At 47.1% G+C, this 13,244-nt stretch overlaps 1 protein-coding gene across 2 annotated transcripts in view; it reads left to right on the top strand.

The window, feature by feature from the left end:
• The window catches only part of ACAP3 (ArfGAP with coiled-coil, ankyrin repeat and PH domains 3), a 138,712-nt gene that overhangs the window by 366 nt on the left and 125,102 nt on the right, over nt 1-13,244 (top strand). The gene's annotated exons all lie outside the window — the stretch shown is intronic.

Genomic DNA, 13,244 nt, shown 5'->3' with positions numbered 1-13,244 from the left:
TTTGATATGGTTGCAAAACGGCTCGCGCTGAAATCGCTTCGGATTAAACCGCCGCCCCCACCCCACCCCGCTGTGGTTCCCCGCCCAAGAACAAGGCGCAGTCTGGATGGGGTTGGACCAGGTCTCCCCTCGGAGCCGGTTTTCTCCATCCTCTTCCCCCCCCCTCCCCACCCCAAACCGTGACCTGCTTTTGGCGTTTGTACGGGGTGCGTTCGGCGTCGCGGTTTGGAAGCAGGTTGGCGTCACACACACACACACAGCGACAGGGGTTTGTTTAATTTATTCGTTGTTAAAGGCGGGGAAAGGAAGAAATGGTCGTGGTTCGGTTGGGTTGTGCAAGGAGCAAAATGCCTCTTCTCCCCGCGTCTCCCCTGCATGATGTCCTGCCCTTAGAATGCAGGCTAAAGAGAGATTCAGTTTTGGTCTGTGCAAAAACCGCATGGAAGAATTCAACAGCTTTCATGGAGGATTTCATACATACGTACGTACGCACGCACACACACACGCAGTTGCCGTGGAACATAATGGTAGGTTTGGTAGGGAAAGGCGGGCTTCGTTTTTCAAGCCACCCCCTTCAATATCTTGATAATGATTTTATTATTATTATTTTTTTAAAAAGCCTTTAGTCCCTGTAAGATGAGCAGCTGGCTCTGGCAGAGAAGAAAAGACGGGGAGAGGGAGGGAAGCCTGTCTAGGACTGCCTGTCTAGGACTGTCTTCCTGCCTTACAAAGGCTCTTCCCCCTCTAATCTCATTAAGGGAGGTGGGAAAGAGACAGAAGGATCCAGGAAGCAGGGATGATCAAATGGATCCACGGAAAGGCGGTTCTATCCGATGCAAACAGCCTTGTCCCCGAGAGGGCTGGGTCCTCCTTAATGAGCCTCATGAGGTCTAGCGGCATAGGTAGTGTTTTGGGAAAAGGAGAATCTAGGATGCAGGCCTGATGATCCCCTCTACGGAGGATGGGGGCTCAATGTCAGCCTCTTCTAGGAGCGGAAATATGGTATCCCTCCCAGCCTGAAAAAACAACAACACACACACCAAAAAACTGTGTGTGTGTGTGTGTTTTGTCTGGCTGGGTCCCTCCAATCGCAGAGACTTGAACGCCTGGTGTGTTGTACAAAGGGGCACGCACACACACACATCCATTCATCCGGAGGGATCTCAGCTGGGCGTGAGAACAGATAAAGGAAATATGGGTGGTGTCAAGAAGCCTCGTCTAGAAAGGCGAGCCAGAAGACGTCGGGAATGGCAAAAGAAGCAAAACATTATTAATACTATTTAAATAATAATAATAATAATAACAATAACAATAATAGCGAGAGAGCTCATATTGATAAGGCTGGAGCGGGGGTGTCATTTCTCCTCCTTCTCCCCAAAGACGTTTTTTTGAGCGACTAAGCGAGGAGGGAAAAGGAGAGAACTCAAGGATGGAGAGACATCAAGGTCATCTGCAGCCACGCGTGTGTGTCTGAGATGGCGGGGGACAGGGTTATGCCGCAGAGACCACCCACCAGAAAGGATGTGATGGCTCTCGTGTTTGGAGCCGTGGAGATATTGGTCAGTGATATGGGCTTAGAGTGCAGGAATGGAGCATCGCCAGCTGCAGATTTCTTGGAAGGGCAAAGGTACACCTTAAATTAGGGAGGAGAGAGACTGAGAAACATCTTTGTATGCATCCATGCATTTAATCAGGAGTAGGGAACCTTAGGTCCGGGGACCAGAAGTGGCCCTCAGGCCTCTCTTTCTGGCCCTCGGAAATCTCCCCCGTCCCATACACCTCACTGGCCCTCCTTGAATGTTTTTTGCCTGGCTGGAGTGTGCCCTTGAACTCTGATCCTGCCTTTCTGCTTGCCTGGGTGTGAGAATGCGTGCATAGAAATTAGTCTCCTGTACAAAGGTACAATTTGCATCTGTTGCTCCACGCACTATTGGCATGTGGCCCCTGGAAGGTTGCCCAGCAGGGAATGTGGCCCTCGGGCTGAAATAAGCTTCCCCATTGCTGCATGTAATATTTTCTTGTATTGCGAATGCCCGTACATGTTTGGACATATAGGTTTATATGCACAAAATGCTATAGGCTGGGCTTGTTGTCGGCCTGAGTAAAGCGTCCCCTGGTGGGCTCTCTCCCTGTCCCTCTAAGCTGCACTGGGCAGCTGAATCAAGACACCCTTTCCATTTTTCACAAGGCCTGTAACCCAAAATCACCCTTGGGTATTCTGGGAAGTTCAAAGTGTAGCTGAATATCACTGTCAAAAGGAAGTAGTTCTCTAGGCAGTGCAAAGTATGTAATTCTCTCCCATAGGGGGCAGTGATGGCTGCCAACTGGGATGGCTTTATAAGAGGATTGGACAAATTCATGAAGGAGAAGACAACCAGCGGCTACTAGCCATGATGGCTGTGTCCTACCTCCTCTGCTGGAGAGTTGCTGTTGCGCCAGGATCCTGCTTGGGGACTTCCCATGGAGACATCTAGTTGGCTACCGTGAGAACAGGATGTTGGGCTAAGTGGGCCTTTGGCCTGATCCAGCAGGGCTCTTCTGATGTGCCGAGGTCTACTGACAGAGGAAAGATGTCCATGACATCTTCAGACCTGGAATTGCTGGCCCAGGCCCAGACCACAATGCTAAAGATGCTTATCTGGAGCAAGCCAGGGAGACTTAGTTTTGAGTAGACATGCATTGACCTGCTTAACAATCCTGGGCCGTGCTGTCTTTCGTTTGAAGACCTCATCACCAGAGCTGCAAAAACACCAGTCGGTTTGCATGGTTTGGCTAATCAATCAGGACTGCAAAAGCTGATGAAGATTGAGGTTCCATTCCGCTTGGCAAAGGCAATTTTTTAATCCAAGAGGTCGGGATATTTTACAACACAGTCCTGCGCATATCCACTTAGACGTAAGCCTCACTGCATTTGACAGGGTTTACTCCCGAGTAGGCAGGTCTAGAAATGCAGCCCTGTTGTAACAATAGCATTAAAAGAAAATTATAAAAGTCAACCCATTAGGAATGGTAAATGATAAACAAGACCTTGCAAAAAGGTTCTTTAACTGAGGTTTTGGTAATCTGCAAAGTGAATTCAATTCAATCCAATTTAAATCAATGTGCTATTTCATTGGTTAATTGGTTGCCGTCAGCTGATTAGTCTATCTGTTCAGCTAGGGCTGTGAAGCTCTGTATACTTTCTTGGGAGTTAGACCGACCCGCCCCCAATCTGTACCATACACTTAAAGCACTATTTAGCAGCCATGGCTTCCCCAAAAGAATCCTGAGAGTTGATAAGAGACCCCTGTTGCCCTCATAGAGCCACGACTTGCAGAGTGGTTTTAAAGTCAATCCCTCTTTCCAGGAAAGCCTGGGAATTGCAGCTCTGTGAAGGGAGTTAGGGTTTCTCGTAACAACTCTCAACACTCTTAAAACTATAGTTCCCAGGATTCTTCAGTGGAAGCCATGCCTATTAAAGTGGTATGGTGCAACTTTAAATGTATGGTAAACATGTAAGTGATACTGGACTCAAGGTGGACTTTCTTCTGGGTAAACATGGCTGAATTGTCCAAGTCTCTTCCCCCAACTTTTGATTGGTAATGGTACTCATCAGATTATCATCCACTTCTTGCTCTGGGGCAGAGATGTTGGGAAGACCTGGTGCCAGACCGTCAGTATCCCAGCAGCACCAACCACTGACACTTGCTCTGTATCAGCCTTTGGAAAAACCATCTGCAGCCAGAAAGTGCCAGTTAAATTCCCTGCAATGCTGCAGAGCAGCCTTCCCTAGAATTATCTCCAACTGAGTCCTACTCAGAGTGGACTCATTGAAGTTAACGAAGCTAAGTTAGCCCTGTACCTCAATCTCAGGAAGTCTATTCTGAGTAGGGCTAACACCGGGCACAGCCCCATATCTGGTGCTTTCCAGAGGTTTTGGAGTACAGATCCCATCAACTCCAGACACCATGACCAAAGTTAAGGGATGCTGGAAGATGTGGTGAAATATATACGGAGAGAGAGACTGACTGACTGACTACCAGGTTGGGTGCAAAATTTAAATGGAAGTTCCAGGGCCCAACAAGCTGACTAGTGGTCCACCTTACCAGGTGAGGAAGAGGGCCTCTAACATAGCAGCAGACCCACTAAAGTGTGCTTTGCCCAGGGCATCTCCAACCCACCTGTGGCTCTGACAGCAGGAAGGGTATAGGCAGGTCGTCTACTGCAGGCATCCCCCAAACTGCGGCCCTCCAGATGTTTTGGCCTACAACTCCCATGATCCCTAGCTAACAGGACCAGTGGTCAGGGATGGTGGGAATTGTAGTCCAAAACATCTGGAGGGCCAAAGTTTGGGGATGCCTGGTCTACTCTAATGTTCTGCTCCAATGCAGGAGCCCACGGAGAAAGCAATAAGACTGGTCAAAGATTGCTGGACCACAGGCAGCTCTGAGTGAGCAACTTGCTCTGATAGACGTTGGGAGCAGACGGATGCCTTGTATACCTCCTTCAAGCTCCATCTCCTCTGGCCTGAAGATGGACACTCTTCCTCTATTGCTTCCTTCTTGGTGCACTCCTGATTGGAGGCATCTGGTTGGGGAAAGGTGTCCATGAGGATCTGGGGTCTGATGCACTGGTCTCGCTGCCTTCTGCTGTCAGCTCTGAGCCCTGACCCAGACCTGGCTCCCCATCCTCCAAGTCTGTGTCCGGATCACTGCTGGGTACAGAAGTCATGACATCTACCCTTGTTAAAAAATCCATGCTTCACCATGCAACTGACCTAGGAAAGGGGGATTATACACTTAAGCAATAATCTCTGCTTATGGGTCGTAAAGGTTGGGTGGGACCTTGGTGGTTAACTAGGCCAACCCCAAGCGAAATGCAGACTCTTGCAACCACAGCATGCCTGATATGTGGCTATCTGGCCAGTCTTTCAATGCCTCTAATGGAGTAGAGATCTCCTCCCTACCCTCGTGCAAGCTCATTACTATTTTTCTCTGTCATTAGTAAGTTTCTCTGAATGGAATGTCTCTGAAAGAACACCAGTGTGTATTATGCTGGTCATAAGAAGATCCTGCTGGATCAGGCCAATGGCTTGCCCAGCCCAGCATCCTGTGGGCAACAAGATGCCTCTGGGAAACTCACAAGCAGGATCCAAGCACAAGAGCCGTCTCTTGGTTTCCAGCTACTGCTGCTAGGAAGCATTACGGCCTCTAGCTGTGGAGGCAGAGCGTAGCTATTTGGGCTAGTAGCCATTTATATCTTTATCCTCCATGAATTTGTCTACTCCTCTTTTAATGCCATCCAAGTTGGTGGCCATTTTCCCATCTTCTGGAAGCGAGTTCCATAGTTTAACTGTGCACTGCGTTGAAAAGCCCTTTCTTTTATCTGTCCCAAGTCTTCCAACATTCTGCTTCATTGAGCGATCCTGAGTTCGAATCCTATGAGCGAGGGAGAAAAACACTCTTTTTTAAAATATTGTTTCCACCCATGCATCATTTTATAAATGTGTATTATATTCTGCCCCTCCCCACCTCATAAGATTGAGAAAAATTAGGTTGTATCCAACATTCCTCCTTTCCTGTCTCGGGAGGCAACGAAGGAGTTTGTCTTTGGGGGGTGAAGTCAAACCGTTGGAAGGCTGTAGAGACCGATATAGGAGAAACATGCTTTGTTGCAGCTGGGGCAGATGGAGGTGTCCGGTTGTGCTGCTGCAGATGCACCATGGTGTTTCTTCTCTCTGCACTCCTCCCAGTGGTCATTCCTCTTCTGGTCACTGCTGTGGATGCACGACTTGGCTGCCTGTCTCCAGGCACTGCGGTTGACAGCAAGGGCTTGATGTTGCCAACCTTCATGTGATGTTTGCAGACATCTTTGTAGCACAGAGTTGGTCTGCACCTGAAGCCAGCTCCCATAGAGCCCATCCTTGGGGACCCTACCATCTTCCATTCTGTGGACATGACCAAACCAGCAGGACCCGAGCACAACAACTTCCCCCACTTCTGACTCCCAGGAGCTTTGTATTCAGCAGTGGAGCTAAAGCATAACCCTAAGATAGCTTTCATTGATAGCTTTCTCCTCCATGAGTTGGTTACATCCTCATCTAAGTTGGTGGCCCTCACTGTTGCTTGTGGGAGAAAATTCCATAGTTTAACTCTGCACTTTGTTTGCCAAGTCTAGGCAGTTGGCCAGAGTTTTGATTTCCTTCCGTTCATCCTTGGCTTTTCTCCTCCCTCCTCCCCTCCACCCAAAGCTGCAAACGAGCCCCTGTACTCATTGATTAAACGCGGCACACACAAAAAGCCATTTTGATGCATTCGTGCGATTCTGCATGATGTTGGGGATCGCTTGTGCACAACAGTAAGGAGGAGCGGAATAAAAGACCAGAAGAAATGGAAGGAAATGCAAGCTGCAGTAACCTTTTCTGTTTCAGGAATTAGTTCTTGGTGGTGTCGGTGGGAAATCTGATCCAGTTTGGATTTAAAAGCAAATCTGCTTTGTTCACACTTTTTTGGGCACGATTCGAGGACCAAAATGCAGCTGCCCTTCGAAATCCTCACTTCTCCGGATGTTGCAGCATGGTGATGCGTATAAAACTGCAGATACTTGTGATGATAAACATACAAAATGCAACATTCTATGGGAAATAACTTTGCAAAAACGTGTATAATGGGCAGAATTGTATACAGATTCCATGGAAGAGACTCGCGTTAAAATGTTGGTGAATTTTTTAGGAGGGCTTTTAAAAGAAACAAATAAATTGCAAACTGAGATGGAAATGTGGAGCGCGGAACTTTTATTTTGTAAAATTTATAAACCGCTTGATTGTAAAAGCAAAACCCTGAAAGAGGCTTACAAAAAAAAGTACGCTCCGAAAAATGAGAAACATAGAGAAACCAAAATTTGTCCATTCCTACTTAGAAATTAGTAATGAAGGCCATATCTGCACTATGCATTTAAAACACAAATGATACTACTGTACTTTAAACAGTCATGGCTCCTCCCAAAGAATCCTGGGAACTGTAGTTTGTGAAGAGTGCTGAGGTTGCACAGAGCTTCAATTCCCAGAGTGGGTTAAGAATCAGCTCATCTTCCAAAGGAACTTTGGAAATAGTAGATTTGGCCATAATTTCTGACTGCGGCTGATGGGAGTTGTAGTTCAACAAGATCTTTCACATCACCACTCTAATGGTTCAACCGGGGACTCACTGGTTATTTTCTATTCTTGTTTTGTATTTTTTTTTTCGTGAACCGCCATGGGATCTTCAGATGAAGCGTGGTATACAAATTTAATGTAGTATAATAATAATAATTTCCACAAGGAACCATGTGCTTCACCACTAGGGATGGGCAAATCAGCCCATTTCGGCCTCACTCTGGTTCTCATTTTTCTAGCCTTAAGTTCAATTTCTCTCTCTCTCTTTTAGTCCTCAAAAAAATCACCAGTAAATTTCTCCTAAGGTATACACATATGGGTGAAGTTTTGCACAACAAACACATTTTTGCGCAGCCATTTTCCTAAACATAATGACTTTATGTTATTTTCACTAATTTTCATTAATATGCACACTTTACTCCAGTTTATGCATTTCTTTCCTTTTTATTTTCACACATTCCTTGGCTGGAATTTTGCATTGCAAAATTCAGAGAAGTGCAAATTTCAAGGGATGGCTGTGTTTCATTTTGCATATTGTTTTTGAAAGTGTGATTTATGTAGATATGCCTTTATTTATTTTATTTGTGTTCTGCCTTTTCCTCTCCAAGGGGCTCGTGGTGGTGTACATTGTTCTGCCAATCGGCATTTAATCCCCACAACAGCCCTGCGAGGTAGGTTAGCCTGAGAAGCACTGACTGGCTGCCCAGTGAGCTTCATGGCTGAGTGAGGATTTGAACCCTGGTCTCCAAGGTCCTAGTCCGACACTCTAACCACTACACAACACTGGCTCTAAATGGGAACTGTATCATATGTCTCCTACATCCCTTATATACCCACTGCATTGTGGTCTCTCCCTGCTGACCCAGATCAGGGCCGGCTCTAGGTAGAGTCCCGGGGGCGTGGGGTGGCAGGGCGCCGGGCCAGTAGGTGGGGTGCTGCGCGGCAAAGCCGCGTGGAAGCCCTGCTGCGCCCTGCGAGGGCAGGGACGCCGGAGCGATCTCTGCCCCTCAGCGCCAGGGCACCCGACCTGCTCGAGACTCCCCTGACTCAGATTCCCCATCTTACATTTGAAGAAAGTCAGGCAAAAGTCAGATACCCAGGCAAAACAAAGACTTGGAGCAACAGATCCAGGGAATTATATGCATTCGTACTGTGAACAGGAACCCAAGCGGCCGATTTAAATAACAGCTAGTGTCTACTGCGCTGCTCTCAGACTGCGCGGACCTTTTTCTTTTGGGCCTCACTCAAATGCCTCCGATGGATTAGCCCGGCAAAAAGAGGGGAGCCACGGAGGGGTTGCCCACCAGTGCCTCCATAGCATCGTGCCGGAGCAGTGACTTCACCGGCCAGATGTCTCTGTCCCTGTGGCCGTGACCCTTTGCTAGGTGACGTCAAGATAAATTGTATAGGTTTGCGTGTTTATTTACTTAGTGGCTGAGCATGAGTAGGCTTGGGGCCAAATGGCTTTGCTTGCTAGGAGTGAGGCTGGGCTGTTCATTAGGGTCCCATTGTTGCAAGCACAATCCCCACGGTCCGATTTGTGGCCCAATATTCTCTATCTCTTTTGGTTTTTGTAAACGGAGAACCTTTCCCAGCACGAGGCCTGCATTTCCAAACCCCAGGGGCTTTCTCAACCCTGGGTGTCTGGGCTGTTTGTGGTTACTCAGAAGTGACAGAAACGCACACTCTGCACATTCTCAGAGGCACTGGGACTCCACACATTCCAGCACATTGGAAACAGATGCTGGGCTGGCTCTTGAAGCAAGTGCTGACTGAAAGGGAAATCCCTTTGAATTCAATGATTGCCTAACATTCTTTTGGGGTGATACATCCTTTAATAACTCATGCAATTAAAGGGGGTGGGGGAAAACAGCAACAAACCATCAAACGTATTAAATCATCTGTGTCACCGATTAAGGTGAAAACACATCCTTTTCCTCTTTTAATTGCCCCACAGAAACAGTACACTTATGATCCCCTCCTCTCATATATATGTCATGATCTGTGGCAAGTCATTTCAAGCTGGGGCTGTGAATAATTTGTTAAGTAAGAAACAGCAGTATGCTTCTGAATGCCTGCCAGCTGCTGGGAATCACGAGTGGGGGGATAGTGCTGTTATGCATGGGCCCTGCTTGTGGGCTTTCCAGAGGGGCACCTTGGTTGGCCATTGTGATAACAGGATGCTGGACAAGATGGGTCTGATCCAGTAGACTCCTGTTTTGTAGCTCTGGTGAGACCAAATGCAGGCGGCTGTCTGCGGTGCGATTCAGGACTCGTGTCTTGCTTCCTTTCCCATCAGCCTCTGCTGGACGAGGGTCGTTCTTCTGTGTCTCTGAGTCATGCGCAGTTGGACCAGTCAGGGTTGAGATGGACTTGCATCACGAAAAAGAGGCTCATGGCACTGTGCGGAGATGCTTTGAGCTGGTTCCTTGAGACAAGTTGCTTCTTGCATAGTTAGAGTGAAGCAGATGCCCACCTAAGCTATTCTGTCTTATATCACCTGGAAGACCAGGGTTCAAATCCCCACTCAGGCATGAAGCTCACTGGGTGACCCTGGGCCAGTCACCTTCTCTCAGCCTAACATACCTCACAGGGTTGTTGTGAAGATGAAATGGAGGAGAGGAGAAACTTGTACACCATCTTGAGCTCTTTGGAAGAAAAGGTGGTATATAAATATAATAAATTATAATAATAACAGAAGTCTTCAGGTGTCGTCAAGGATACCGTTCAGTCTCCAGTGTTTGAAGTAAGGGCACTTCCAGATGCTCCATTTATTGAGCCTCCATCCTGATTTCTTTGCAGGAAGATTAGATAAAGTTTGCTACCGTATTTAATGAAGCTTTCATTCTGATGAGTTTCTGAGGAAGCTAGAGAATGTTGCGTCCAATCAAGTGCTAGTCCTTTTTTCCTTATTGCTGAAAGCTCGATATTTTGGGGGGAGCAGGGTTTTTGCAAAAGACCCTCCCCATCAGCTATTCGTACCACACATTTAGAGCACATGGCTTCCCCAAAGAAACTTGGGAACTGCAGTTTGTTAAGGGTGCTGGCAATTCTCACTAAACTACAATTCCCAGGGTATTTGGGAGAAGCCATGTGCTTTAAATGTGTGAAGGTGACCAGAATTGTGTGGCCTTAATCTGCCGGGTTGTGATTGAATCCCACCTGAAAACAGCAACCGTCTAGGAAAGCCCTACAATTCATCTGCCAGCCCAGCCAGATTCTGCAGGTGAAATTGAGGATGGGGGCGCTATTTTACTTTCCCCCCCTTTTGCAGCAAAAATGAGGCACCTTCTCTTCCATACGCATTCATATTTTTTTTCAAAAGGAGACTCTTGAGTTGAACTGCTGAGTTGGGATATATAATTTGCAAAATTTGATGCTATCAAGCCTGGGCTCAATAGGGACTGGGTGTGGCTCACTGTACAGAAATTAATGGTCCCTCTCTAGGTGTTTCTATATGCTATCTTTGTCTTGTCTTTTGGAGCAGGCCACACCTATTCCGATTGGAACTTGTCTTTTGACTGGATCTCATTGTAATTTATTCTGCCCTGTGCAATATCCCTTGGGGTTGATTGACCTTTTGGCATTCCCCCTCCCCCTTGGAAAAACATTCCCATTGAGGTTAACAATTCAAGAAGCACCTGACACAAAGCAGGGCTATAAAAGCTTCTGCCACAATAAGTTTTTCAAGGTGCTTTAAAGCTCTTTGTTCTCTTCCTTACTGCAAAGACTCAGCAGAATTACCTGTCCTCAGATGAATCTGCTTTACAGCCTTTCTACCTGAGTCATTAGGCTTGGGGCAGGGAGTGTGACCTGCTCCCAAAGCATATGAATTGGCAAAGCAAGACAGATAGCATGCACAAATTTCTAAAAAGGGACAGTCGCTTCTCAGTTGTGAATGAGCAAGCACCCAGTTCCCTACTGAGCCCAACTCTGATGATGCCAAACTTTGCAAACTTTGCTTCACACTGGGGTCTCTCTCAGAAAATTTAGTTTGCTGTCAAAGTGCAACATTGACACACTGGAATTTGCAGCTGGAATGATCAAGGAACCAAGACCATTCAGAGCTGTGACTCAGACTAAGGACATGATCTGACCTGGTTCATCTAAGGATAGATCATTTGCACCTTTGGCGCTGTAAAAGTAAATCTTTGGGATGGTAAAAATGCCAATAGAACCTCCAGTTTTAAGTCAAGGGGTTTTAATTTGGGGTGGGAGAAGTGTGCTGCAGCTCCCGTAAATTTTGGAACCTCCAATCTGTAGGCTGGTTCCTTTTGTGCACCTTGTAGAGGCATGCATAGTTTGCGCTAAGGTAAACACACCTAATTACCTTGAAAGACCTGTTTGGAGTGCGTTTTTCCCCTTCCGCTTGATGCTGTCATCCAATTGGCACACAGACGCCTTTTGTCGCCTGGCTAATGCAGCCACAGTTGTTCCTCAGTCACCCCAAAAGCATTGCTGACTCCTTATCCTGCACGGTTAGGAAACTCAGAGGTGCAAAGCAAAGACCTTAGGAAACTGCCTTTTGCCAATTCAAGACAAATTTCTACAAATTTCAGTAGGTCTACTGTGAATATACCATAATTGGATACAAACCCAGTGGTTGGTGATGATGATTATCAATTTATATACCGCCCTTCATCAAAAGATCCCAGGGTGGTATACAACTTTAAAACTACATTACAGAACACCAATGATAAAAAGCATACTGACAGACAGCCTAATAACAAAATGTTGTTGTTGTTTAGTCGTTTAGTCGTGTCCGACTCTTTGTGACCCCATGGACCATAGCACGCCAGTAATAACAAAATAGTCATCATAATAACAGTCCTCTCTCTCCCCCTTCCTCCTTTCACAGGCCATAGATTATTTAATGGCCATAGGGCCTAGGTAAAGAGGAATGTTTTTGCCTCTCTGGGAAGAGCATTCCACAATCAGGGAGCCACTACAAAAAAGGCCCATCTATGATGACTTCACCACAGCTCTCCTGGATTTCAGATGGAGGGCATTCCCAGCTGAAATGTCAGGGGCTGAATGTGGGACATTCTGCATGCAAAGCAGTACTCACTTCTAGTACTCAGCTATACACCCTCCTTTCATAGGAACATAAGAAGAGCCTGCTGAATCAGGCCAATTGTCCATATTGTCCAGCATCCTGTTCTCACAATGGCCAACCAGATGCCAGTGAGAAGCCTGAGAGCAGGACTCGATCACAAGAGCACTCTCCTTTCCTATGGTTCCCTGCAACATGTATTCAGAGATATATTGCCTCTGAAAGGCTGAGCATAGCCATTAATAGCTTTGTCTTCTATGAATTTGCTTCATCTTCTTTTAAAGTCATCCAAGTTAGCGGCCACCACTGCCTCCTGTGGGAGAGAGTTCCATAGGTTAACTTTGCACTCTGTGAAGAAGTTTCTTTGGTTTTTGAATGTAGAAGGGCTGATCTGGTCCACTTGCACCGACACCCAGGTTTAAGGCCAAGACCTGGTAGGACTCAGTTTGCTGTCTGCATTCCCAATACCTTCCAGCTTAATTGATAGAGTCCCCCCCCACCCGGAACTCTCATTTCCCAAGCTCCCCCAAAACCAGTGTTTTGGAAGGAAGCAAAACATCTCGAAGCAGCCTTGCAGATAGCCTGGTGCCACGCCAGTAGGTCGGTGTACTGGGGCGCTAGTCCAACCGTGGCTTTAGAAGAGGGACAGATCTCAAAGGGAGCCCAGCATCCATTCCACAGACGCCAAATGCGTATGCTTCTCATGCCATGCAGAGAGCGCCAATGTGACAATCGCACCCCAGGAGCCTTCTTCTCTAATGGAGGCTTCTTCAGCTGCTCTGCTGCCTCTCTGCATGTCTGTCAGCTGCATTATGTTCCCAAGCGATCACCTGGAGTTCCTGCATATGCTTCAGAGGACACTTCTGCAGGGGGTGGCAGAGAGCATCTTCCCAGCAAGGAAAAGCTAGAATAGGCTGCAGCTCGGCGGAAGAGCCTCTCTGCTTTGCATGCAGTAGGTACCAAGATCAGTCCCCAGCCACACCAGTTAGGACTGGAGGAAATCAAAGCCCTGGAGAGCCACTGCCATTGTCAGTGCGGACGGTATGGAGTTAGATAGAC

This window comes from Zootoca vivipara, chromosome 6, assembly GCF_965207765.1.
Source record: "Zootoca vivipara chromosome 6, rZooViv2.hap1.1, whole genome shotgun sequence".
Lineage (NCBI taxonomy): Eukaryota > Metazoa > Chordata > Lepidosauria > Squamata > Lacertidae > Zootoca > Zootoca vivipara.
This window is presented reverse-complemented; position numbering and strand designations above follow the sequence as displayed.